The following is a 27253-nucleotide window of genomic DNA, read 5'->3' as shown; positions in this document are numbered from 1 at the left end:
GATTCATGGAGGATTTCAGCCCCCAAGTGCTCCTTCTTCAGGGGCCCTTGTTCAGGGAACTACCTGAATAAAAACCTATACAGCAGCCCTGATTGCTGTTACTGGCAGAGGAAAGAGCAAAAAGTTCAAAAGAGAATCATTAGAAATAAGCCAAACTAAAGTTATCAGTACTGAAGCAGCCAAATACTGGAAAAATATCCAGTCATTCTACAAAGAGGAAAAAAATGTCATAGATCAATAAAGGAGGTTATGACAGGGTGGCTCTAACTGAAGAAACAAATACAAGTTGTCCACTATGCTTGCAGTTCAAATGTTCATTCATAAAGTGACAGATGTCAGAGTCCCTTATGATTAGCAGGTGTAAGCCCTTACGGTTCCCATCAAAACCCTCTAACTGTTTATTTATCCTTTGGCTCCCATCCCGCAGGAAGCATCTTGCATCAGCATAACTTTTTTCCTTAATACTATAAAGAAATGCATTCAAATAATAATGTAATATACATGTAAGTCAGTCTGACAAAAAATGTTGAAAGAAAGCTGGATGCACTCAATATCCTATAAATTACTTATGATTCATTTCTTTTCTAACAGCTTAGTATTGATATGCCATGCATCCTGCATTGCATGGATAACAATGCTCAGAAACTCTGAATTGGGTGTGAATAACTAGCTTTTAACAGAAAGCCTGGGTGTGTGTTTACATGTGTCAATATGAGAGAAGGAGTATCTACATACACCCTATATATACATACATACATATACATACACATATAAATTGGAAGCCATACTTACTTAAAAAAAAAAAAAAAATTCTAGACTACACTTGTCTTAGCTTTCCCTGTGAAATGAGAATACAAACTGCCAAATTCTACAATCTCTCTGCTTTCTGCTGCAAGTTTGGCTTCTCTAGAAGCAGATGCTGAGATTAAATTTAAAGCCATTTTGCTCTGTTCTAGCAAAAATATCATATCTGCCATAGCAGCTGGACTTTTGACTATAACTTAGTTGAACTTGTGGTAGTCTACAGTTGTTTCCAGGATCCACCTGTTCCTGAAGGGGATATTCTGGTGAATTAAGCATAGATATGATGAGGAAGATCACCATTGTATGCTTAGATCCTTAAAAGCACTAATTTCCAACCCCCAGACCTATCCCCCAAGATACAATATTGATTTTATTTACTTCACAGCCTGGGTAAGGGAAGAATTTCAAAGGTTTGCACTTGGTCTCTCCCACAATGATAGCTACTACCTCACAGGCTAAAGACCTAATGTGGGAGTTGCACTATCCACCGTAAAGCATGTCGATCCCAATTACATATTTGAGAACTGATGGGATTACAACTGGATAGCCTAGTCGAAAACTGGATCCATTTTAAGCTAGAACTTTTCTTAACTTCATTCATTACCCCATCGACAGTTGCCCTCACTCTTTAACAGGAGGGTGATAACATTGCTTCAACTCTCTGGATATCATTATTAACATAGACTCCAATGTACTACAGTCCTTAAAATGTCTAGGTATTCCCTTTTTCCAAGTGAGTAATTGCCTGAATAGCAGACTGTTGTTTCCTTTGAGGAAAACTGGAAAAAATTATTACTATTTATAGTTGCTGTGGTATTGCAGGGTCTTTTCCCCTGGGGGTACAGCATCTTCTTTAGTCTATGGGTTTCAGGCCCAGAAACTAGCCAACGTTTGTAAACTTGGCAAGAGATTTTGGCTTTTTATTTAAAAGACTGCCTTCAGCCTCTCAATAATCTATCCTTGATTTTATCTGCTGTTACAAGCTAAGTAAGAACCTGGCAGCTGCCCATCTATTCTGTTCTAGGGAAGCTATGTTCTTAACCATCTCTACAACTCTTTGCAGATCAGCCCCTCAGCTGCTATTTTGACTCTGAGGCTTATTATAATAATTATGGATCCCTGACTTCTTACAGTCAAGTGCCAATACTTGGCCTCTATTGTTTCAGAGTCCTATCTTCTCCCTCCTCTCAAGTGATCCAAAACCTGTAATAGCCTGGTCTGCCATCAGCCCCCATCTACGTAATGTGACCACTGAATAATTACAGTGTGCTTGTGACTTTCTCACCAGAATATTCCTTATGGCCTTGTGAAATGCTATGTTCTCTTGATCTATTCCAAAAATATAATCATCTGGCAGGTCTTCTGGCCATATGTAGTTTGTCTCTCCCAACATGTCCACTTCCCAAGACCTTTACTCTCTTCTTCCACTTTCTTCCATGATGATTCTGACATTCACCTCCCTGAGGGCTATTGTTTATTGCATGCCCTAGGACCTATACCAGTAGCAAGTTTGTATCATCTACAGTTCTTGCCAGAGTGTTATATATGTCAAGAGAGTGCTTCTGAGTACATAATGATTCCCTATTCAAATGTGTCTTGTAGCCACCCTGATCTACCAACTTTGAATTCATTCCCACATTTATTACTCCAGCTGCTGCTAGTATATGATAGCTAATTCTCACAGATCCTTTGGAATATACATTCCCTCTCCCCTCTCATCAGGCTCATCACCTTCCCACGCAAATGATGCTGTAATTTAATCCTATTTATAGAACATAGAGATGTGTCTTGAGAGGACATATGTTGTCTTTCAAGAGAAAGGGCTCCCCTTTGTCCTCCTGCAAGGGGGTGGGGGGTGAGTTATGCAATGAGGTACAGAGGTGGTCAGTTAGGACAATGAGCCAAACTGAAAGTACTAGTCTGGCTTTTATTCACCTACTACAATAATGCAAGCAAGAAGCCTGAGAGAGAAGAGGCTACCCCATCATGAACTGAACATTGAAGGGCTGTGATCATAGCCAGTTAATCTAAGGCAATAGCAGACCAGGTCCATATCAAAATCACCACAAGCAGGATGATTAGCCCTTCCTGGCCGAATCATAGCCACAGTCCTTAACAATTACTAATTCAAGGAAAGATGTCTTGTATCCCATTAGGATCTACTCTAGAAAGCCAGGAGACCTCCTGTCTAATTCTCATGATGCACTGTTCTGCTTTGCCAGTTTCACTGACAGAGGAGCAACACAGTTGTTGGCAACTTCACACCCCTCCTTGGATGGCCAACAAAACAGAGTTATGCAGGGAGACCTGAACAAAAGACATCTACAACTGTAGGAACTCCTGGGCCAGAGGGAAGGAGAGGGAGAAGGGCTAGAAGTGGAAAGGTACTTAGCCAAAGTGGAGAAAAATGCCTCAGCCAAGGATCCCTCCCCACCCCTCCTCTATAAATAAGTCTTAGTAGAAGCACTTTGGTTCAAATGCAGATATGAGTATGAGCCTTCCCAGGGTAACTGGATTCTTGACTGTAATTCTCTCCAGAAAACTACCATACACTGGCTGCACACCAAGTCTGTGGTGGGGATGGCAGCTGCCCCCAAGGAAATGTGCCAGGCAAAGCTTTGAAACTCACACACAGAATTTTTTCCTGGAGCCAGACTCCTCAGTGTATGAGAAGGTTCAGAGTAGCAGTCCCCAAGCTTTTTAGCACCAGGGGACCGGTTTCATGGAAGATAAGTTTTCCATGGACTGATGGGGATGAGGGGACATGGTTTTGGGGTGAAACTGTTCCATCTCAGATCATTGGGTATCAGATTCTCAAAAGGAGGGCACAACCTAGATCCCTCGCATGTGCAGTTCACAAATAGGGTTCGCAATCCTATGAGAATCTAATGCTGCTGATAATCTGACAGGAAGCAGAGCTCAGGCATTAATGCTGGCTTGTTCACCACCCACCTTTTGCTGTGTGGCCCGGTTCCTAACAGGCCACTGATCAGTACCGGTCTATGGCCTGGGAGCTGAGGACCCCTGATTCAGTGGATTCTAAGGTATCAAAATATGGAAGAGCATTCTCACATAAATTCTATCCCATATATTAGGATTCTAGATTTTTCCCAACCAGGTCTTTCATCTTAACATGAGAAGCCTGCCTTGGTTAGGCATTTAACTGTCTTTTAGGACCATCTATTCTGTTAAGTCCTAGGATAGTCCTTGGCTTTCTTAACTCTCTTGATGATGGCGATAACTTTATGCAGCCAAAAAGATCTTCTGGGTGTCAACAGCAGGTTACTCAGTTCTTATCATTTCTCTGTAACGCATCAATAACACAACAGCCACTAATATCATTATCCTTTTAGCTACTATTTCCTCCATACCTCTCAAGTACCTAATACATCACATCCACAAGTATATTTCCTTCTACTGGCACATCATCACAGCATACTACTGGTGAGAGTGAAAGTGTCATCTTATCCTAGGGGCTGTCTGTGGTCTTCCTATTTTCAGTGATAGGGTCTTCATTGCCAAAGAAACTGTAACTGATCCAACTCCAAATTTACTACTACTGTTTGCCTGCTAGGACTACTCCTAGTATCGAATATAACAAGATGAGTTCTCCAGAAGCAGATGCTGAGACAGTTTGAGGTGCAAGATATTTATTAGGAATCAACACCTGTGAAAGAAAGGCGACAGAAGCAACTTTTTTTTTTTCTTTTTTTTTTTTTTTTTTTTTTTTGACTAAGTCTCTCTGCTGCCCAAGCTGGAGTGATCTTAGCTCACTGCAACCTCTGCCTCCCAGGTTGAAGCAATACTGCTGCCTCAGCTTCCCGAGTAGCTGGGATTATAGGCATGGGCCACCACTTTCAGCTAATTTTTGTATTTTTAGTAGAGACAGGGTTTCACCATTTTGGGCAGGCTGCGTTGAAACTCCTGACCTCGGGTGACCTACCCGCCTCGACCTCCCAAAGCGCTGGGATTACAATCGTAAGCCACCATGCCCAGCCCAGGAGCAACATTTCACAGAGGAATAATTTGAGCTGTGATGCAGCTGCCTTGAATTCCTGAGGCAGGTGAAACAGACCATGATGTTGCTGACAGCTGAAGGCTATCTGCTGCTGGCACTCCCCACACCTGGGCGGCAAGGGTATATGGCTAGCACACGAGTATGTCTACCACACTCTTCTCCCTATAGCTTAATTCCTTGAAAAGAGGTCTAACAGATACATTCATTGGCAAGAGCACCTTTTACTTCAATCATTTACAGAAGGCAACATGGCATCAGACATGGAATCAGACGGACATAGGTTCAAATTTTGGCAGTGCCTTTCGAAAAGCTATGTGACTTGCAGCAAGTCACTCAACCTCCTTAAAACTAAATTTCCTCATTTAAAAAATGCAGATTTAGTAGCCACCATACAGTTCAGTAAAGATGTAATAAAATTAAAGATGAAACATGCTAATTCCTTTCCCACTTTTTTCATTTATTCACTTTTCCCATATATTTTTGTTTGAATTTGGTATACATTGTTTCAATTATATTATTACAACCTTAATATTGCCCCAGGAAAGTACTTTATAAACTCTAACATCCATAAAAATATAAGGCTATTTTTGTTAATTTTTGTGCAGAGGCAACATGATAGAACAGTGCAAAATTTCTAGTTTCATATCCTACTTGTGAAACATACCAAGTGTGTGGTCAAAGCATGTTCTATAATTGCTTAGAGCCAAGTGTCCACATTTCCAAATGTAAGGTAAAACTCTTATATGCATGGATCTCAGTACAGTTTTCAGAAATAAATGGGTTAATAAAAGTGAGAGTGCTCAAAACATTTTAAGGCACTGAACAAATATAAAATAACATTGTTATCACAATTCTGATAGCCTCTAAAATGGGTTCCTGATAGCCTCTGAAATGGGTTACCATTCGACACACAGCAGCTAAATAAGTTTTCTAAAAGCAGAACTCAAATTATATTATTTCTCTGCTCAAAATTCATCAGCAGCACCTCTTGGCTTCTCAAATAAAGGTCATGTTCTTAGCTTAGCATTTAGAGTTCTGTTACTTTTAAAGGTTTGTCATCATTATTCATGAACAAAAATAATAAATGCTACCAGCAAACTATACAATTGTTTAAATAATAATCAAGTTAAAGAAGTAATATATGCTTTTTGAAATAGGTAAACTAACATGATACAAAAATTTACAACAACAAAGTTATCATTTCCCCTTCTGCTTTACTATCCCAACCGTATAAAATACCGAGTGTTAACAACCTTGTGAGCATAAAATCACACTATTCTTCTTAGAGAAAGATATGCAAGCACATATATAGATTTTTTCTCTGCATTTTTGTCCTTTTTATTCCAACATAAATTCTTTCTATAAAATTAATTTAAACTTGCATTTTTCAGTTTTCAAAATATCAATGAGAACTCTGTCATGTAAAGAGGTTGTAAGTCATTAATTCAGTCTTTACAACAAGAAAACAGTGAAGCAAAGTAAAAATTAATGATGTGTTTGAACCCGTCAGAGAACTGCCACTCTGGAATCTGAGAAGACAGGCACATCCAGAAAGATACAACAACTGTGATCTGCTTACCTGGAACAAAAGCTGCTGGAGCCATTAGGTAGTGGAAACATTCAAATAGTAATTTTGATGAAATAATGGAGACTGAGCTTAAGAGTGAGAAACTAACAGCTGGGGCCTCAGTCATCGTAATTTCAATGGCTTTCTCTTTAGAAACCTACCAGGTTCTCAGAATGAGAATCTGAGAAAAATCCCCTCAGAAACTTGAATCTACATTAAAAATAAAGGTTCATCAGAGAAGAAATAAATGAAAATAAAATATCTGACTTTTATTATTCATAATTGATCTAAAAGATAACTATTTGTTTAAGTCAATAAATGTTAAAATATATTGAGTGACTACAGCATATGGATACAGGAAATGACTGATGACAATATCACAAAGATGGGTGGGAGGGATCCGGAATACTCTAAGTTACCTGCAATACATGTAAAGCAGACTAGTGTTATTTAGAGTGGGATTTGATTAGTTATAAATGTATTGAAAACTGTGGGGGGAATTACTAAAATTTTTTTACAAAAAAAGATACATGGTATGCTCAGGAAGGAGACAAAATGGAGTCATAAAATGCCCAAATCAAACCAGAGAAGGCTGAAGAGGGAAAGATAAGGAAACAAAGAGAAAATTCAATAAATAGAAAATAGAAAAGTTACAAAATAGACACATAGTAACCCAACCATGTAAATAGTTATGTGTTAATGGTCTAAACACATCAACTAAAAGACAAAGATCATTAGAATGGAAACAAATAAAAATATGTTGTCATAAGAAGACATTTTTAAACATAAAGATGGATAGGATGTAAAAAGGTAAAAGGATGGAAAAAGATATACCATGCTATCACTAACCAAGAAAAAACTAGACTAGCTGTACTAATTTCAGACAAAGAAGACTTCAGAACAAGGAATACTACAATAGATAAAGTCTTCACTCTCCAAGAAGACATAATCTCAAACATGCATTCACTGACAACAGAGATTTAGGATACATGAGGCAAAACAGAACTGAAATGAGAAAGAGACAAATCTAGTATGATAGGTGGAGGCTTCAATACACATCCCTCTTTCAATAATTGACAGATCCAGCAGGTACAAATAGCAATAAGGCATGAATTTTATAAAGAGCACTGTCATTATCAACTTAATCTCACTGGCATTTATAGAATACTCCATGTTTTAATTATTTTATTATTATTATTTTTAGATAGGGTTTTGCTCTCTTGCCAGACTGGAGGGCAGTGGCATGATCTTGGCTCAGATACATGAGGCAAAACAGAACTGAAATGAGAAAGAAACAAATTTAGTATAATAGGTGGAGGCTTCAATACACATCCCTCTTTCAATAATTGACAGATCCAGCAGGTAAAAATAGCAATAAAGATATGAATTTTATAAAGAGCACTATCATTATCAACTTAATCTCACCGGCATTTATAGAATACTCTATGTTTTAATTATTTTATTATTATTATTATTATTATTAGATAGGGTTTTGCTCTCTTGCCAGACTGGAGTGAAGTGGCGTAATCTTGGCTCACTGTGGCCTCAACCTCCTGGACTCAAGCAATCTTTCCACCTCAGCTTCCTGAGTAGCTAGGACTAGAGGTATGCCAAGACACTTGGCTAATTTTGTTTAATTTTTTATAGAGACAAGGTGTTGCCGAGGTTGAACTCAAACTTCTGGGCTCAAGTGATGCACCCACCTTAGCCTCCCAAAGTGCTGGGATTACAGGCATGAGCCACCATTCTTCATTTAACAACAGCAACATATACATACTTTCCAAGCTGTCAGGTAACATTCAACCAAAATAGGTAACAGTCGCTTTCATACCTTAATATGCCTTAACAACAACAACATAAAAATAGCTACGCTTGCTGGAATGGGAAGCAAAATTTAAAAATAGAAGTCATTTAAATTATCTTCCTAGAACAGGATGAAATTATGTTCTAAAATAAAAATACCTGAAAAATCTCCAAATATTTAGAAATTACAGTAAACAGTAAATTTCTAAATGTTTCTAATTTTTTTGTCCCCAAGAGCAAGAATTCTATAAAGTCTCCAAACCGTAATTTTATATGCTGTATTTTTATTTTTATGGGGTTGATTCCTAGGAATGGGGTAGTTTTACAGAAAAATGTAAATTTCTTAAACAAATGGTACTCAATTGTTTTCCAAGGAAACAATAAAATTAGAAAAGTCTACCAATGATAAATAAAATTGCTCCACCATATTTGCTAGCATAGGTTTCACAGTATATTTCAATTTTGGCAGCTTGGTAAAATAAATAATTTTTCATATTTTCTTCAGCATTCACTTTTTTGACTATTGAGCTTGATCACCTTTTCTGATTTTTGTTAGCCATATAGAATTATTCATCTGTTAGTTGCCTACTTCTATCCTCTGTCCATTTTATAATTTAAATTACATACCATTTTCTTTAAAGTCTGTTTCAGAATTCTCTAGATTCCCTTTTTGTCCAATCTACTTTTTGTTTCTATGCCAGTATCATATTCATTTATTATTGTGGCCTTATAATTTGTCCTGATATGTGTTCATCATTTTCATAATTTTCTTTCTATTACATTTAATCTTATACATAAACCTCAAAATAAGCAATTCAATCTTTTAAAAAATTGCATTGGAATTCAAATTGTCATTGCATTAAATACCTGACAGCTTTGAGAGAGTGGTCATTTTTATGATGTTACACTTTCCCATTCAGAAACATTGTGTGATTTTTCATGAAATTTATTTGCTTCGATGAGATTTTGTAGTTTTCCTTAGCATGATCCTGATTGCCTTTGTTAATCTGATTCCTAAGTACTGTATAGATATCTGTTTCTATTCAGAATGGAATTTTTCCCAGTTCCGCTTCTAGTTACTTATTGGTAAAATAGAAGTTAATGATAAATGAGGTGGTACTGAAAGTTTTGATATTAAAATTATAATCATTTCATAAAATGAATTTAGACAGCATTGGAATCATCTTTTATTTATATGTCAGATAGGTTCCATTTTTAATGATGTTTCTTTAATGACCATTTCAATCTCTTTTTTTCGACAATTAGTCTATCAATATTTCCACTTCCCTTAGATGGGAACTAGAAAAAAAGTTCATTTCCTATACGTTCTCAAATGTTTGCCATAGTTTCGTATAACATTTCTTATGGTTCTTTGCATAACTTTTATTTGTATTGTGATTTGTAATATGAGAATATATTAGAACATTAACACTGATAAAGAGCATCATAAACTTCTGATTTGTTTGCAAACCAGAAAAGACAGAAAAATGTGTTCAAGTGTTACCATTCATGTTTTGTAAACAGAAGTTTTTGGAGAACTTGGAGAGGAATATTTAGCCCTCTCTTCTTTCTGGGAAAACAATAATTCTATTTGGGATCCTTTAATTAGACAATTTACAAGCACAAGAAGCCATTAAAATATTAATCATTAAACAGAATTTTTACACATTTACAAAAGTATATGTATGCAATTATATGAAGCAAAAAGTAAATCTGCTATCATGCTAAGGCATAAACATATTTCTTTTCTAAATTTAGCAGGAAAATATTTGTCTATGGCTTATGTGAAAATAATGCATCATGGCATTTGGGAGGGACCCAATAAATAGCTCTCAAATTTTCTACCTGATTTTTAAACCAAACGATATATAAGATGTAAGAGCCAGTAGATGGGGCTCAAAATATCACCTTTATTACTAATAAAGATGATACTGTAAAATATGACAAATACATCCTGTCAAACAGGTATTGCAGTAACAAACCCCAAAATCAGATAAAAGTGGGTACCCAGACATGGAAGCATCGGAACAGGGAAAATCTCTCCTAACGTTGTCCTGCCCATTCCCTCCCACTAACAAAAAGCCTGTCCAGGGAATATGAGAGATGATGATTTGCTCCTTTGTGGCAAATGAATCCAATAGCTATAAAGAGAATTTATTGGGCAATGCATGTCTTGTCATTCCTCCAAAACTCACCAATAAGTCACTTGCCCTTTCTAATAAGGAGCAGAAGAGATTAGAAAAAGATGCTGGGAGTGGTTAGGTCAGTAAGGTTTCCCCATAGATAAGGAAGTATCAAAAAAAGAGAACAAGGCCAGGTGCAGTGACTCACGTTTGTAATCTCAGCACTTTGGGAGGCCGAGACTAACGGATTGCATAAGTCCAGGAGTAGGAAAGATGGTGAAACCTCATATCTACAAAAAATACAAAAATTAGCCAGGTGTGGTGGCACATGCCTGTGGCCCCAGTCACTTGGGAAGCTGAGGTGGGAGGATCACTTGAGCCTGGGAGGTGGAGGTTGCAGTGAGCTGAGATCATCGTGTCACTGCTCTCCATCCTGGGCAACAGAGCAAGACCCTGTCTCAATTTAAAAAAAAAAAGGAAAAAAATAATCCCACCTTATACTTGAGGGTTAGGATTATTGAGGGTTATCATTCATTTATTTATTCATCAACTTATCCACCCATTAAACATTCATTACACACTACTAATATTGAGGCCCTTAAAAAGATCAGTCTTCAAACTTTATTCTAGATAGCTCTTATAGTTCACTCCCCAAAATGGTATTAATACCATATTCAAAATGGCTGAAATATAAAGATAATTTATCGTCTACTTTCCAGATGCCAGCTATCTTTCTTTCTGGAATGATTAATAGAATGGGAAGAGAGACCCAGCAGTTGTATACTGTAATGTGTTTGGTATTAAAGTAGATATTGGTGCTTTTAGTACACCCTGGAAAAAATTGAATAAGTATCAGAATAGTAACCAGTCCTAACTTACAACACGATTTTTGGTACACATATCACAAGTAGCAGATGTCTGTACAATGCTGGTATCTAGGCTTTTCTGTAGTATTTTTTCTAGAATTTCTAACACCACTAAAACACAGTAGTGCCATCTTCAGAAACACACAAAACAATACCAGTATAAATGACTTAGCCTTTACTGTAAAGCATTATGTTATCTGGATCCTGTCCACTTCCCTAGAATTTTCTCCCACCACTTCCCTCCTACTACTCACTGCTACAGTTCTACTAAACTATTTTCAGTTCCTTAAATATACCAACTGCTTTCTCACCAATGGACCTTTGTGTACATTGATTTCTTTGTCTAGAACATTATTTCATCTTCTCTAACACTTCTCTCCTTCACTCCTAATATTTTTTATATCCCAGTTCTCCAAGAGGAAGTCTATGAACCAGGAGTGATATTCAAAACATTTAATAATTGTGGCAAAGTTACCCAGGACTAACCAGAACGGTCATAAACTACAGTGCTAGAACTGAATTTTGGAAGGCTTGTCATGTCCAGAAACAATCCCTTTGTTGCAGTGTAACTGCCAGGTGTGGGAAGGAGCTCTCTGGAGAGAAACCTGGGTAGCCAAGGTATCTGCAGAAGCACTTGGGAGCACAAGCAGAGTCCACTTGTCAACCAGGAAAAAAGGTTTCGCTGTTTTAATAAGTGGTTTGGCCATTCTGCTGTAAACTAGTTGACTGTCTCCCTTTATATACTCTATGAGAAGGTCAGGTATCCCTTTTGTGTCCTCCTATGGTATTTATCACTATGGTACCTCTTTTCTCACTGTATCATAATTTCCAATTCACTTGTTTGTCTCTCTCACTAAATTAAAAAGCTCTTTAAAGTCAAGGTCCTTGTCTTATTTGTCATTGTGCTGTCAGCATTCAATATCATTACCAGAACCCGGTATAAAAGCTTCATAAATTTTTGTAAAAAGAGAAGGAAGAATGGTAAGAAAATAGGAAAGAAGAAAGAGAGAACAGAGGCAAGGGAGGAATTGTCATAGACAAGACGTTCAAAGCACTGTTACTATTCTACAGAGCATTGTTCAAAAATATGTGTTAAGAACAGAAAAACGCAAAGATCATTCAGTCCAACCTCCTCTTTTTATAAGCAAAGACAAAAAAAACTCAGAGAAGTTAGTATCTTACCCAGTATTATGTAGCTTGGGAAAGTACTGTCAAGCGTCCTCATTCAAGTTTACTTCACTGAGCTTTTTAAACTCAAGATCGAATTGTACTGCAAAAATATTCCTCATTCATTCATAAGGTTTTCTTACTTTGGAATTGAAACTTTGTAAAGATATGCTATAACTGTTCCAGATACTTTCAGTATGTTTCAGGAAGGCTGGTGTCTTCTTTTGATACTCATATAAAATAAAAATGCCCATGTACATAAACGTTAATATTTATCAGGACTAGACTGAAATGCTGATTCCAGTTTTGAAGATGGAAATTCACGCTGTTATTTCCTTGCAGCATGTTCCATGATCACATCATATGTCTCTCTGTGTGGGCACCTCAGGTGAAGGATCTGTGCTCTTCCAGCTAAAATTCTCCATGAGATTTAGTTTTAAAAGGGAACATACAAACTCTATGTAGCTTTGGGCTGCACACTCCTACATTCCAGAAAAAGTAAGTAAACCTTCCTTTAAAGTGCCCAACATATGTAAGTGAGTGATAAATTAGGTGTGTAGGCCTCTGAGATGTATTAGCAAAGTATAAAGTGAGAGTACACTGTCAAAGAGTTGTGGTAGACAGTAGAGTAGCATGTATTTTGAATGTTTTAATGCTTTTGCTGACTTCAATAAAGCAGAACCAAGGCTTTTATCTATTCAATAATATAGGCCATAGTTGTTTTAGAGCAGCATCTTCCGGAATGAGTCAGTTGCAATACCAGTAAATACCAGCAGAAACAGAATTCTCGGGGGCGGAACAGAGGAATTTTAGGGCATTGAACCTATTCTGTGTGAGACTAAAATGGTGGCTACATGTTATTTTATATTTGTTAAAACTGACAGAAGAAATAAACCTAAGCAAATTTACAAAGAAACCCACAGAATGCACAAAACCACGAGTCTATCAAATATACCACTCTGGTGCAGATGTTAATTGCTGGCAGGCTGTGCTATGCCTGTGTGTGTTGGGAATGCAGAGGAGGAGATACATGAGAATTCTGTACTGTATGCTCAATTTTGCTGTGAACCTGAAGATGCTCTAAGAAATAAAGTCTATCTAGGAAGAGAAAATTTTCTCTCCCTCTCTTCCTCCCTTACACACACACACGAATAGAGAAGGATGTGCTCAAATATACTTGAGAATTACTGTATATTCTATCTACTTTTCAAAGACAAAGTTATCCTGAGTTTGGCACTCCTGCCAAGCTCAATAAAAAGGAATTGAACTCTTCCATCTTTTTTTTTTTTGAGACCGAGTCTCACTCTGTCGCCCAGGCTGGAGTGCAGTGGCACAACCTCAGCTCACTGCAAGCTCCACCTCCCGGGTTCACGTCATTCTCCTGACTCAGCCTCCCGAGTAGCTGGGACTACAGGCGCCGGCCACCATGCCTGGCTAATTTTTTTGTATTTTTAGTAGAGACGACCATGTTAGCCAGGATGGTCTTGATCTCCTGACCTCGTGATCCACCTGCCTCGGCTTCCCAAAGTGCTGGGATTACAGGCGTGAGCCACCGCACCCAGCCAAATTCTTCCATCTTAAGTTCCATTTTCATTTACTAGTCCAAGAACCAACACAGAACAAATCAATTAATTTGTAAACATTATGTCCTTCTACCTCTCAAATCCCTCAAGGGAAGGGGAAGAGGAAGCTTAGGAATTCAGTCATTTGTGTTATCAGGCTCCTATGGGTTCAGAACTGGTTTGCCTAAGTTAAGACCCCGCCCCTCCCACTGCCCCCATGCCAACCAAGGGAGTGAGCAAGTAACAAGGAAAGACGATGCGAGAGCCCTCTAAGCACCCTGAGAATCTTCTATACTCTTACAGGCTGTTATATGACTTTAAGAATAGAAGTCTTATACCACATAAAATCAAGATAATTGAGACCACTGAAATATTTTATTGTCTCCTGGATTCCTATCTCCTTGGCCCCAGGTAAGATTAACTTTTATTTGAATTCTTTTAATGTACTTATAATGACATACCCTAAATTGTTTAAAATGTTCTTGGCAACCAATTTTGCAGAGAACAGTGAAAAAAAGGCTACAGAGAACAAGTGTATCTATTCTAATAAAATAATTTTGTTGTACAAATTGAGAAGTAGGGGTTGAAGACACTGATGTTCCATCAGGAGAAAAGGTGAATGCACCTGTACCATGCTTCTGTATCTTCCATGGTATGCACTGGTTTACCGAAAGGCTCAAAGAAGTTCCACCTTACAGTAATTTCTCCAATTTCCTGAATTGTTATAACCTCAGAATTTTTTCTGGGCAATATCTGTTGATATCTCACAATACACCAGTGTTCCTAGGAATAATTTGGAAAGCAGGGCTCTGGAAGGTATTCCTGGTCTAATTGCCTATAAATAAGATGATTCGTGACAGTAAATGACTTATGGGTATAAGACCTATTCTCATGTTTTGGGGAATTTCCCCAAATACAAAATTTTATTTAGGAAAACTTTACAGATTTTCGGTTCAACTCTTTCTTTTTATGTGTAGGATTAAAATGGTTTTTACGGTGCACCAAAGGCCACACAGAAAAGGAATGGCCCAGATAGAGCTAGATCCCAGGTCACTAATTCTCTCTCTGAAACCTCATCAACTTGACATGCATATTTGTTATGTGCTGAATTGTGTCCTCCCAAAATGCATATGTTTAAGTCCTAATATCCCCAAAACTCAAAATGTTACTGTACTTGGAGAGATAGTCTTTAAGGAAGAAATTAAATAAAAAATACACCATTCAGGTGGGCCCTAATCCAGTCTGAATGGTGTACTTATAAGAAGAGGAAATTTGGACTTGCAGAGGAGACACCAGGGATGTGCACGCACAGAGGAAAGACCATGTGAGGACACAAAAAAATGGTCATCTGCAAGCCAAGGAAAGCAGCCTCAGAAGAAATGAAACCTGCTGACACCTTGATCTTGGACTTCTAGACTTCAGAACGCTGAGAAAATAGATCTATGCCCTTTTAGCCATCCAATCTGTAGTATTTTGCTATGGCAGCCCTAGTAAACTAATACAACATCCCTCTACTATCTGATTCTCTTATTTTTTCAGCCTTATTTTCCTCTTCAACCCCAATGCAAAATGTATATTTCCACTAGAGTATATGCCTTGAACATTATCCCTCTGTCTTTCCCCATAGAGTGGCCTCTTTGCCCAGAACGTTGTTTATTTCTTCCCCTGGATGTTATGTGAATTCTATGCAGTGAAACCCCACTTCTGTTATACCATTCTTAATCAGACAAGCTCATGGTGTTCATTGCTTTTGCTAAACTCCTCAAAACCACAACACATGTCACATCATTCTTTTCATACAATTATTCATGACTAGTCATCTTTTTCTGATTGTGTCTCTTGTGTCACAAACCAGATCCTCACACATCATTTTTGTGGAATTTCCACTGTTACTAGTCTTTAAATATAATCTTGATTGTTCTCAATTTCTAGCAAGTTAGCCAGAATACACTCTTCCTAAGATTATGTATGGCCACATCAGTTTAAGCATAATGAAATTCAATATAACTCTAATGCTCACAGGGATTTCTATGGTGTCACCACAAAAATAATATCATAAAAACAGGCATAAATGGACTGTTCTCCTGTTATAATGACAAAATGCTGTCATTATTAATATTGGGGTATACATGAAATCACTAAACATTATATACAAAAGGCCTAATTGTAAGAACAAACTGTCAGTTTAAAAAAGATATTTGCTGGTCACTTCTGATTGTTTTTCTTCATTCTTGTCTTCAGATTCCTTCAGTAAACTCATAGTTCTTGTCTGTAATGATGTTTGGTATGAAAATATCAGTCTAAACTGGGGAGTATGTCTGAAGGGTTTAAATGAGCCCTAAGCTGCTTGGCAGTGTTTGTGTCAAGATCACTGAACTCACTGGATAGTTCCAAGATTTGGACTCTTGATAATGATCAGCTTTGGGGATGAAGGAAGAGGACAAAGAATGACTTCACAGTTAACTACTTTGAGTTACTGCTATCCAATTATGATGATCCAAGATCCATTTTTGTCAATAGCATATCAAATCAAATACCAGCATAGTTAAGGATAAGGTTTCCAGCCAGATATGTTTAAAAATCACATCTAAATATGTCTAGACTTTGTCAATATGTAACTATACATCTGCTACTTTTTATTTTGCTTCTTAAAAGCAAAATTTGTTTATTTTAAAAAACAAAAATACCATAACATAAATTTTCTGATATCTTTAGACAAAATAGGTCTGTAGTAAAGGAATCATATACTTTTTCAAGCAATCTCCATAGAAATCATTAGAACAAAAAGGCAATCTTATTAGAATTCAAAACAAGCACTCATCTTTTTTCTCATTACCCTGATTCTCTGATTCCCCTGGCTATCTTAGCAAAATGCCAGTGATCCTTAGTTATTTCAATTCTATCAACCATGCCTCTCAAAAATAAATTGTACTATGACAACATCCCCCTCAGAATCACCTGGGAGCTTTCCATTTGAGATGTGATCCTAGAACAAAATGCTCCTTAGATGAATGCAGGGTTTTCTAATTTGTTCTTAAGGATTATTAGATAAACTTTGATTCACTCAGTATCAACCCATCCCCTCAAACTTTAATCGACTAGACATAAACCACCAAATCATGTTGGCATAAGAACATTCAGGCTGAAAGAACCTTGAGTAATTGAGTTATAAATGTGCCGTGGGTCTATGCTAATGTTCTAGCCAGAAAATAAAGGCTAGGAAAAGATACGCCCTGAAGATTATGAGTGTTGACCTTACGGGAGGGAGGAAGTCCTGATACTTTTTGTCATGCTGCCTTTTATTTTAGAACACTTATTTCCTTGGATAGTGGCCATTATAATAAAGATCATATACCTTCAAGGTTCCAAGGTGGTGACACTTCAAATAGATGTTAGGGGACAAATAAAATATAGGAATCTAAAGGTGACTTGCCAAAAAGGACTCTTAATTAGATATTCTTCACATTATGCTGAATGTCAGCAATAAAGGTGTAAGCAAGGAAAGGTAGGTGGCTATGAGCAACTAAAAACTGACCTTTCACAAATTCACTTTAGGTTCCCAAAGTCCTTCAATTAGGAAATGTTGCGCTAGAATGCAAATTCCCAGCACACTCCCTAAGACACAATTTAGGAGCAATCTTATGATATTAGAAGCAAGAGCTGTTTTACCTCCCACACTTCTTATTTTTTTCTCTCTATCCACACTTCTTATATTTTTCCCTCTATTCTAAAACTACTCGCCATTAGTTATGCACTTGTCATTATCGTAGGCAGCACAGAGTTGAGTACACAATACCAATGCAATATCAAAGCACAGGCAGAAACATCAAAACCTACAGTAGCCAGGCGCAGTGGCTTAGGCCTGTAATCCCAGCACTTTGGGAGGTTGAGGTGGGTGGATCACGTTAGGCCAGCAGTTCGAGACCAGCTTGACCAATATGATGAAACCCCGTCTATATTAAAATTCAAAAATTAGCCAGGTATGGTGGCATGCACCTGTAATCCCAGCTACTCGGGAGGCTGAGACAGGAGAATCGCTTGAACCTGGGAGGCAGAGGTTGCAGTGAGCCAAGATCACACCATTGCATTCCAGCCTGGGCAACAAGAGCAAAACTCTGACTCAAAGAAAACAAAAACTAAAACAAAATAAACAAAAAAAACAGCAACAAAAAACCACCAACCACCTACAATATTAGTTGGAGAGACAAATTATGCACCTTATAAAATAGTTAAAAGACTATTTTTAGAAAATTAGATATTCATTAAAATATCATAATATACACTTTATTTCTGAACGCTTAAATTGAAGTAGCAAAAATATTAGAGAACCAATCAAAGGTTTTCAGCAATAAAGTGGCATTATTAAGCTTAGGAAGATCAATCTGCTGAGAACTTTTTGAAGAACTTGGAGGCGAGACTAGGAAACAGCAGGTAGATGAATTATGAAGTATGATGTTATATACGGAAAATGATCATCTTTCCTTCCTGAGAGATGACAAGGAATGAAAAAGAGAACAGAAGACAATATGCAGGTAAAATATACAAGATTTGGCCCCTGATTCACTGGGGAAAGCTAAGGAAAAGTTAAAAATGATATTGAGTTATAAAACTTATACGGATAGACTAAGGAAAAATGTCTTCTAACATTATGCTCATTTACAGTATTCACTAAATATTTAAAAATATTAGTACTATTAATAGCAATTTCCTCCAACAGTTAAAATTTTTATTTATATAAGCTTACCCATTTTTCTGTAAATTCAATATATAAAAATACAATACTACCCACTTTTCTGCCAAGCTCTGTAATCCTCAACTCTCCTAAACATCATTAAACTTAAATATTAGTGAAAAGTACCTCTAAACCTCTACAAACATCCTAACATAGAAAAGCAATGCATGTTCCCCCTGGAAAAAATTTTATAACTTTAAAATTATATTTAAAATTCAAGTTGCTCACTTAATAAGGTTAGACACCTTGTTTCTTTTGGTATCTTTTATTGTTACTAAGCTACCACAGGCAGTTAAATAAATTATAGCTAAAAGCTCCATGCTTCATGTGCATTTTTAATTTGGTTCTCACCACAGTCCCTGAAGGAGGTACTACCATTAGCCTCCCAAAATGAGAGTTAAAGAGGTCAAGTAACAGCTACTAAATATTGAAATCCAGGACTTTGTTACTGTAAAGTTATAGAGTTACAGAGCATCAGTGAGAAAGTGAGGGGTGGAGGAGTGTTGGGGGAAGCTGCTAAAAGCAGCAGCACTGAGCTGGAACAACTGCTTTTAAGGAGTGAGACAAGAGAATTAAAGCACAATACAGCAATCTAGGATAATTTAATCTAGGGGCAAGAAACTCAATAGCACTGACGACAGTTCTGCCTTGTAGAATTTTATACCATCAGATGTTCAAAATGATGTCATGATGTCATGGAGAAAGTTTATATTCTATGCAGTATGCTCTCTTTAATAGAGCAAAGGAATGCACAATACATTTTAGACATATCTCTGTGAAACATAAAGTATGGTCCACTGTTTAAAGGAATAAAGTTTTAATTACTGAGAATGGAACTGATCCTAGGTAAAATGATTAAATGGACAACTTAGATTGTTTTGCAAAGTCTTAATTAGTCATTTTATTTATTTTTTCACTCTCTTCCCCATGGGCACCAATTTGAGTAACACTTACACTTTAGGAAGCTCTCCCTAAAAAGCCCTCAGGTTTTCTCCAAGTCCGGCAAGGGTCACACTCACAAAGCTGAAACTCTAACATCATTGATTTTATGGCATTGTTTCTTAATGAGCCCTTTTAGAATGTAAGCAACCAAAAAGTACATAAGGTACCTTTACTTCAGCTTTGAAATAGAAAAGATAAAAGAGAAGCTCTTCCAAATCTTTCTTGGCTCCAGTAAACCATAGCTTAGTAAACGATCACAGTTCAGCTCCTAATACAAAAGACCCTTATGATTAAATAGAAAAGTACTATTAACAATCACACAGTTTTATCTGGATGAAACATCCTATTAAGCAGAAAATGTTCTTAACCTTTTTTGAAAGAATATTTCTTAGTTGTAGATAAAGGAGACTTGTTTTCATTGTTGCAGTACATAGGTTAATGAAAATTCTTTTTTATGAGACCACGTTTAAAGCTTAAAAAAAGTCTGAAGTTTAGAAATAAGCAATGAAATCTTTAATCTTCCAGCAGATTGTTAAAATAAGGGTAAATCTGATCACAGTCAAAAGCTATTACTACCTTATAGGTACATGGTGATATATATGAAATTTGTTGATTATTTCAGCTCAGTACTAGCAAATGGCATAATTGCTATTATCATGTGAGCGACAGTAGTCCCATATAAAGTATTAAAAATAGTAAAAATGAAAAAAGCATCAGAAAATCAGTGCTTAATCAATAAACATCTTTTAACAATATTTGACCATCATGTATCATAAAACTAATATGTTACTAACACTGTGGTATAAAGTGCAGGAAGATTCATAGATAGAAAGACATTTGTACTTAACCTCCAAGAGCTCAAGATCCAGTGGAGGAGTTAGGCTAAAATTGAGAATTATAATTCTTTGTAAGACCTATAACAGAGATATGTATAGTGCTCTGAATATAAGAAAGATATAGCAACTACCAGTGAAGTAAAGAAAGTCTTCACAGTAACACTGACATCGGAACTCGTTCTGGAAGGGAGCTGAAGTCCTTCCAGAGACTTCTGTGAGAGTTTGAGAAAGGTATTCTGACCAAAGGAACAATATGTGCAAAAATGGAGAGCTGAGAAAACATAGTGTATACAGAGAAAACTAGTCTCTAGCAAAACAACTAGGACATAGTAGATATCAAATAAATATCTCTGGAATGAACAAGCAAAAGATAAAAGTGAGAAGCTATGTTTCTCTAGAATGTAAACAGTACATGTAAAACAAAAAGGAAATGAACTTGGAGTGATAAATCTAGGCAAGTACAAGTGGTCAGTTTTCAAGAAACATTGTTCTCTCACTATACAGAACTATAAAAAATATTTTTATAAGCCAAGGTTTAGATATGGAGACACTTTGTTGCAGCTATATTTTTTTTGCACATACACACACAAGATCTCCAAACTTAATGGCTTCAAATTCTAAAAGCATTTATTTTGCTCACAAATGCGCACTTTGGGCAGGGTTACTAAAGGGATAGCTGGTCTCTGGCTCACTAAGCATCAACTGAGGTGTTTTGAAGGCTGAGACCCATAATCATCTGAAGCTTGCTTACTCATATATCTGAGAGTGGGCACTAGCTATCAGCCGAGTCTTTTGATGAGGCTGGCAACTGAAACATACACACATGACCTTCTGTTTGTCCTGGGCTTCCTCACAACATGGTGGCAGAGTTCCAATGGCAAACATCCCAAGAGACAGCCATTTGGAAGCTGTATCATTTTTAGATCTAGCCATGGAAGTTCCATAGTATCATTTCTAGTACCATTTCTGCTATACTCTTTTGGTCAGAGAAGATATAACCCCTTCCAAGTTCATAGGGAGAGAAAACAGACTCCTCTTTTTGATAGTGGTATGGCAAGGATTCAGAGAATAAGATACCAGAAATACCACAGTGAATTTTTTTTGAAAATGCCATATACCACAAATGCTATTTCCCTATCAACATAATAATAAAGATTATATCCACAAAAGTCTAAACAATTTTTAATAAACTCAACCGTAGAGACCACAAAACTCATATAGTTTTAGTTAGCTCAGGACTTATAAATTATCTTACTATATTATAATTGTTTATAATATAAATATAAAAGTTTGCCTATCTGATATTTTAAACTTCATCAGAGCAGAAAATGACTCTGTTTTTTAATCATTATTTCCCAATACATAGTAAAATCCTGGCATATTAGAGGTTTTATTAATATTTATTAATAAATGATTACACAGTATATATGAACTTAATATTAAAAATCACTCTCTTATATAACTTAGTTCAATGGTAAAGTCTTTTAACAAATATATTTTGGAAGCATGACATGAATTTTGATATCAATGTAGTTTCTAGTGGATGACCCACTCAAAGACGGAGATAATTGATCTTCTTGGAGGATTATGATTTTGCCACGGTTGGAGGTGAGGGTCAGTCAACAGCAAATAGCCAATGGTTTTTATTTCTTAATAAGAGAAACTGACCATCAGAAATCAAAGCAAGTTTTTAAAAATAAGATAAATTGGCCAAGCGCAGTGGCTCACGCCTGTAATCCCAGCACTTTGGGAGGCCAAGGTGGGTGGATCATGAGGTCAGGAGATCGAGACCATCCTGGCTAACACGGTGAAACCCTGTCTCTACTAAAAATACAAAAAATTAGCTGGGCATGGTGGCAGGTGCTTGTAGTCCCAGCTACTCGGGAGGCTGAGGCAGGAGAATGGCATGAACCCAGGAGGCGGAGGTTGCGGTGAGCTGAGATCGCACCACTGCACTCCAGCCTGGGTGACAGAGCGAGACTCCATCTCAAAAAATAAATAATAATAAGATAAATTATAAAAATTTGGACTTCTCTTCAAAAAAAATTTTACCCATTGTCTTCCAAGAACTAATGTATATCATGAAGTTAATTTAAGCATTGCAATTGGAATATTCAAATCACTTTAAAGAGTTACCAATTAAAGAGTTTGCTGCCTGATGCACCTAGAGATCAATACTATGGCATTGGCTTTTGAGAAAAAAAAAAAAGCTTTATTGTGAGTCAGCTGGCAAGGAGACAAGAGTAAACACCCAAGTCTCTCTTTCCAAGCTGGAGGCTGGGTCAAGTTTTAGAAGGGTAGAGCAATGAGGTGTTGTCTAGAGGCATGATCTGCCTGAGAACTGTTATAGGGTGACATCAGGGATAAATCTGATTGGATCCTGGATCTTACCAGGATTCACTTCTTAATTCTGTCCCCATTATTTGATCAGATCACTTAGGTTCCCTCTATGGTTGCATGCTTGGTTTATCTGGGCATTCTCAGGTTCCATGACCTTCAATTTGAGAGACCATGGCAACTAAAAAACAACCTATAACTTTGTTACATGAAAATTGAACTAGACTGGTGTGATGCTGTTACAAAACAATTACATTTTACTTGTAATTCACTTTAAGCATATTTAGGATAAAAGTCTCCAAAAATCTATTATTCAGCTGTTTTATAGCTGCTGGACAAATGTCCAATCTGTATTAAGTAGGCCTCCATTCTCCTCTCTCCCTTCAGCCCAGTGAAAACATGGAAATTGACAAAAACTTGATTTCTAACATAAAAAATTTCAGTTTTGTTATTTGTAAGATGAAGATGCAACATGCTTTGATCTTATATGTTTAAGTGTAGAATACATAAACTAGGGGATTCATATGTCTGGGCTACATTTAACAGTTGTAAGACTGTAGAATGATTTACTTTGAAATGATGTATGCAGTTTGCTTTGCTAATCAATAAATGCTTAATCAAGTTTCATAAACTATTGTCAAGGAGGCTTGTCAGTTTCAAGTCCCTTTAATAATATTTATAGCTAAAAGGGATAAAATCACATTGTAAGCTAACGTGGAAGAAGCATGTGACAAGGTTTAGAATGCTTTCCTTTCTCAATATAAAAACACTGTTTGTTATCAGTAAATTTCCCAATCCGTTAGCTCATCCAAAGCCTAGTGTCTCTTGAGTGACACAAATGTTGACCATCTGTACATACGAGTTAGTCCTAAAATGATAGTGATTAAATATGATTTTTAATCTACTAACTCGTCAAATTTCTGGTAAATTCTCATGAACACAGCACTTAGCACAAAGGTAATAGGAAGAATGGGAGCAACCAGAACCTGCTCTGATTTTATCATTTATGGTTTTGCACTGGACAAGCCATTTGACTCAGTTTTATTATTTTTGATAAGTTGAAGTCAATCAGATCTTTCTTGCCTTTTCTTCTAGCTTTTAAATTTGTATGCCTCTACTGCACAAAATAGAAACTCAATAAGTACATATTTGGTGATCAAAGACTAAATGAATAAGCAAACATAGTCCAACATCTTTTTAAATTTCCCCAAACAACCAGTTGTTTTACCAAATATAATTTTACATTTTTAATTGATATGCAAATATGCACATGTGCAAATATCAATTCAGAGCCTCCAAGCAAACATTTCAGAAAGGATTTCTTTTTAAATTATAGAACAGTGTTCCCTAATGGAGTAGAGAGTACCTAATATTTACAAACACAAATACCCAGAAAAAAAAGATAAGTACTTACTATTTACGCTAGAAAAATAATTAAACCAAATATACATTCTAATGCAAGAAAGAAGATTGTAGTTTGACCATACCGTTGCCTATAAACTATAGTAAGAACTAATAAAACTCCATTTTTGATGCTTTATTGTGGCATAATTTATACATCATAAAACTCATCCATTGAAAGTATACAACTCTAAGTATATTGAGTTATGTAGCCATGACGATAATGTAGTTTCAGAACATCTTCATTACCCCCCAAAATTCCCACTAAGACTGACTAAGACTAACTCTCTTAGTCAATTCCTGTTTGCAGTTAATGTTATCATTCACTCCCATATGCAGGTGACTACTGGTCTGATTTCTATGTCTAAATATTTTACTTCTTCTGGACATTTCATACAAATGATTTTATGAAATCAATATGTAGTCTTTCTCATTTGGCTTCTTTTACTTAGCATAATGTTTCTGAGATTCATCCATGCTGTAGCATACATCAGTACTTCCATTTTTTTTCTTAAATAATATTACATCGTAGAGATATACCACATTTTTTAATCCATTCACCAGTTGGCCAAGTTTTTACCTAATTTGAGTAATGTTACTAAAACATTCATATATAAAATTCATGTGAATATAAATTTTCATTTCTCTCAGGTACATACCTGGGGTAGAATTTCTGAGTTGTATAGTAAGTTTACGTGTAACTTTTCTAAGTTATGTCAAATTGTTTTTCAAGGTGACTGTATCATTTTACATTATCACCAGCAACATATAATGATTCTAGCTTATCCATCTCCTTATCAACACTTGGTACTATCTGTCTCTTTCATAAGTGTCACTAAAGTGAGTGTAAAATGGTATCTTAATGGGTTTTGATCTACATTTCACTAACGACCAATAATGTCGAGCATGTTTTCATGTGCTTGTTGACCACATGTATATGAATAAATAATAAGGCAGGGTAATTGGGAAAGAGGGGTTTGGGGTGGGGGCAGTGTTATTATATTATAAAAGTAATCAGCGATAATCTCCCCAGTAAGAAGGAGGTATCTGGGACAAACACTTAAAGGGTTTGGACTGAGCCGTCCAGTCCTAACACAAAAGGGGATCTTCTTTCTCATTGCAAATGCTGAGCTAAATGTAATGTAGGGCGAAGAAGAAGAAGGAGGAGAAGGGGGGGGGAGGGGGAGGAGGGGGAGGAGGGGGAGGAGGGGGAGGAGGGGGAGGAGGGGAGGAGGAGGAGGGGAGGAGGAGGAGGAGGAAGAGGTCGTCCCTGGGAAGAAATCTGAAGAAGATGGGGAGAAGTATTTCGCATAGAAAGAACAACAAACAACAAGCACAAATGTCAAGGAGTAAGAGTAGGATTAGCAAGACCCAGGAAAACAAGGAAGGCACTGCAGATTGAGCAAAGTGAAGAAAAAGTGAAGTAGTAGAAGATAAAATCAGAGAGGTAACAAGACTGGTTTGCAGAAGTACAGATTTTGTAGGGTTTTAAAAACCATTGTAAGGATTGGGCTTCAATAGACTGTTTATACTAATTCAACTCAAGGAAATATGTAAGAAAACAAATTGCATAGGATAATTTGTTATAGTAAAAGTTAACTGGCAAGATTATTCATATCTGCATATTACTATACTCATTCTCTGTAGGAACTAAGAATACTGTATATAGATAAATAAGCAGTAAAGACATTTGAACTCAGCTACCCAATCATCCCTAGATACTCTGCATGGGAAAGTTGCTGGCAATTTCCAGGGTATACAATATTCCAAAAGCAATCTTAGTACATATGACAGCAAAATGGTTCCTCTGGCATGGCTAGTGAATGGGGAAGTGCTTCGGCCTCCTGTGAGGACATACCTCACTGGAGTCTAGTCCCAGAGTGGTTTTTGCCAATATGATTTCTGAAAAGGGATATTTCATTATTATTTTCATTTGCATTTTCTCATGAGTCTGAGAATGTTTTAGCATTATTATTAGTCATTCCAATTTATTTTTCTGTGGTTTGTGTATTTTAACCTCTCGCTTGTTTTTATGGTTGCTTATTCTATCAACATGTAAGGGTTAATTATATACTATAAATATTAATACTTTATCTTATATGAGCCCTAAGTTTTCTTCCCAACTACCATATACTTGACTTCACTCATGGTATTTTACTGAAATTTTCACTTTTTCTGTAGTCAAACCTATTCAAATATATACTTTTTTAAACTTCTAATTCATAAATTAAACAAACATTCTACTAAATTTTTTTCTTGAGATTGTTCTCGTATTCCTATAGTAGTGATGCCTTAGACTGTTAAGGCTGCTATACAGATTACCATAAACTCGGTGGCTTCTCAACAGCAGACATTTCTCACCATTTCAGAGGCAGAAGTCCAACAGCAAGTCATAAATAGATTTAGTGACTGGTGAGGGCCTGTTCTTCAAGATGGCAGCTTTCTCACTGTTACCTCACTTGACAGAAGAGTGAGGGAGCTCTCAGGGGACTCTTTCATAAAGGCACTAATCATATTTATGAGGGTTCTGCCCTCATTACATAAACACCTCCCAAAGACCCCACCTGCTACTACCATCACCTGTGAGGTTAGGGTTTCAACATATGAATTTTGGGGTGACATAAACGTTCAGTCCATTACACTAATGAATTTGTGTATTATGTATTTATTTATTTATTTGCCTTCATATGTGACTGTATATGTATACTTACATATGAGGACAGTGAGAAGTTTCAACTCTTTTATTCCAGAAAGATAGCCACTTTTAACAGCACTATTAGTAAAGTAAACCATCTTTTCATGATGAACAGAAACAGTACCTTTGCCTAATAAACACATATACACACATGTGCATGCACACATTCACATATACATGCACATTGCAGCCTATCACTAGGTTTTTTAATTAATTTATTCACATATTCTTTTTTGATCCACACATTCTTAAGTCAATATTATATTCTTGAATATTTTTCTTTTAATAAATTGTAGATTGCGTTAATCAAATTCCAAACACAATATCTTAGGGCTTCTAACTAAATTATTTTGGGGGTGAAACAGAGTCTCACTCTGTCACCCAAAGTGCAATGGCGTGA

This window comes from Pongo abelii, chromosome 9 (genome assembly GCF_028885655.2).
Source record: "Pongo abelii isolate AG06213 chromosome 9, NHGRI_mPonAbe1-v2.0_pri, whole genome shotgun sequence".
NCBI classification, from domain to species: domain Eukaryota; kingdom Metazoa; phylum Chordata; class Mammalia; order Primates; family Hominidae; genus Pongo; species Pongo abelii.
Note: the sequence above shows the minus strand (reverse complement) of the source record.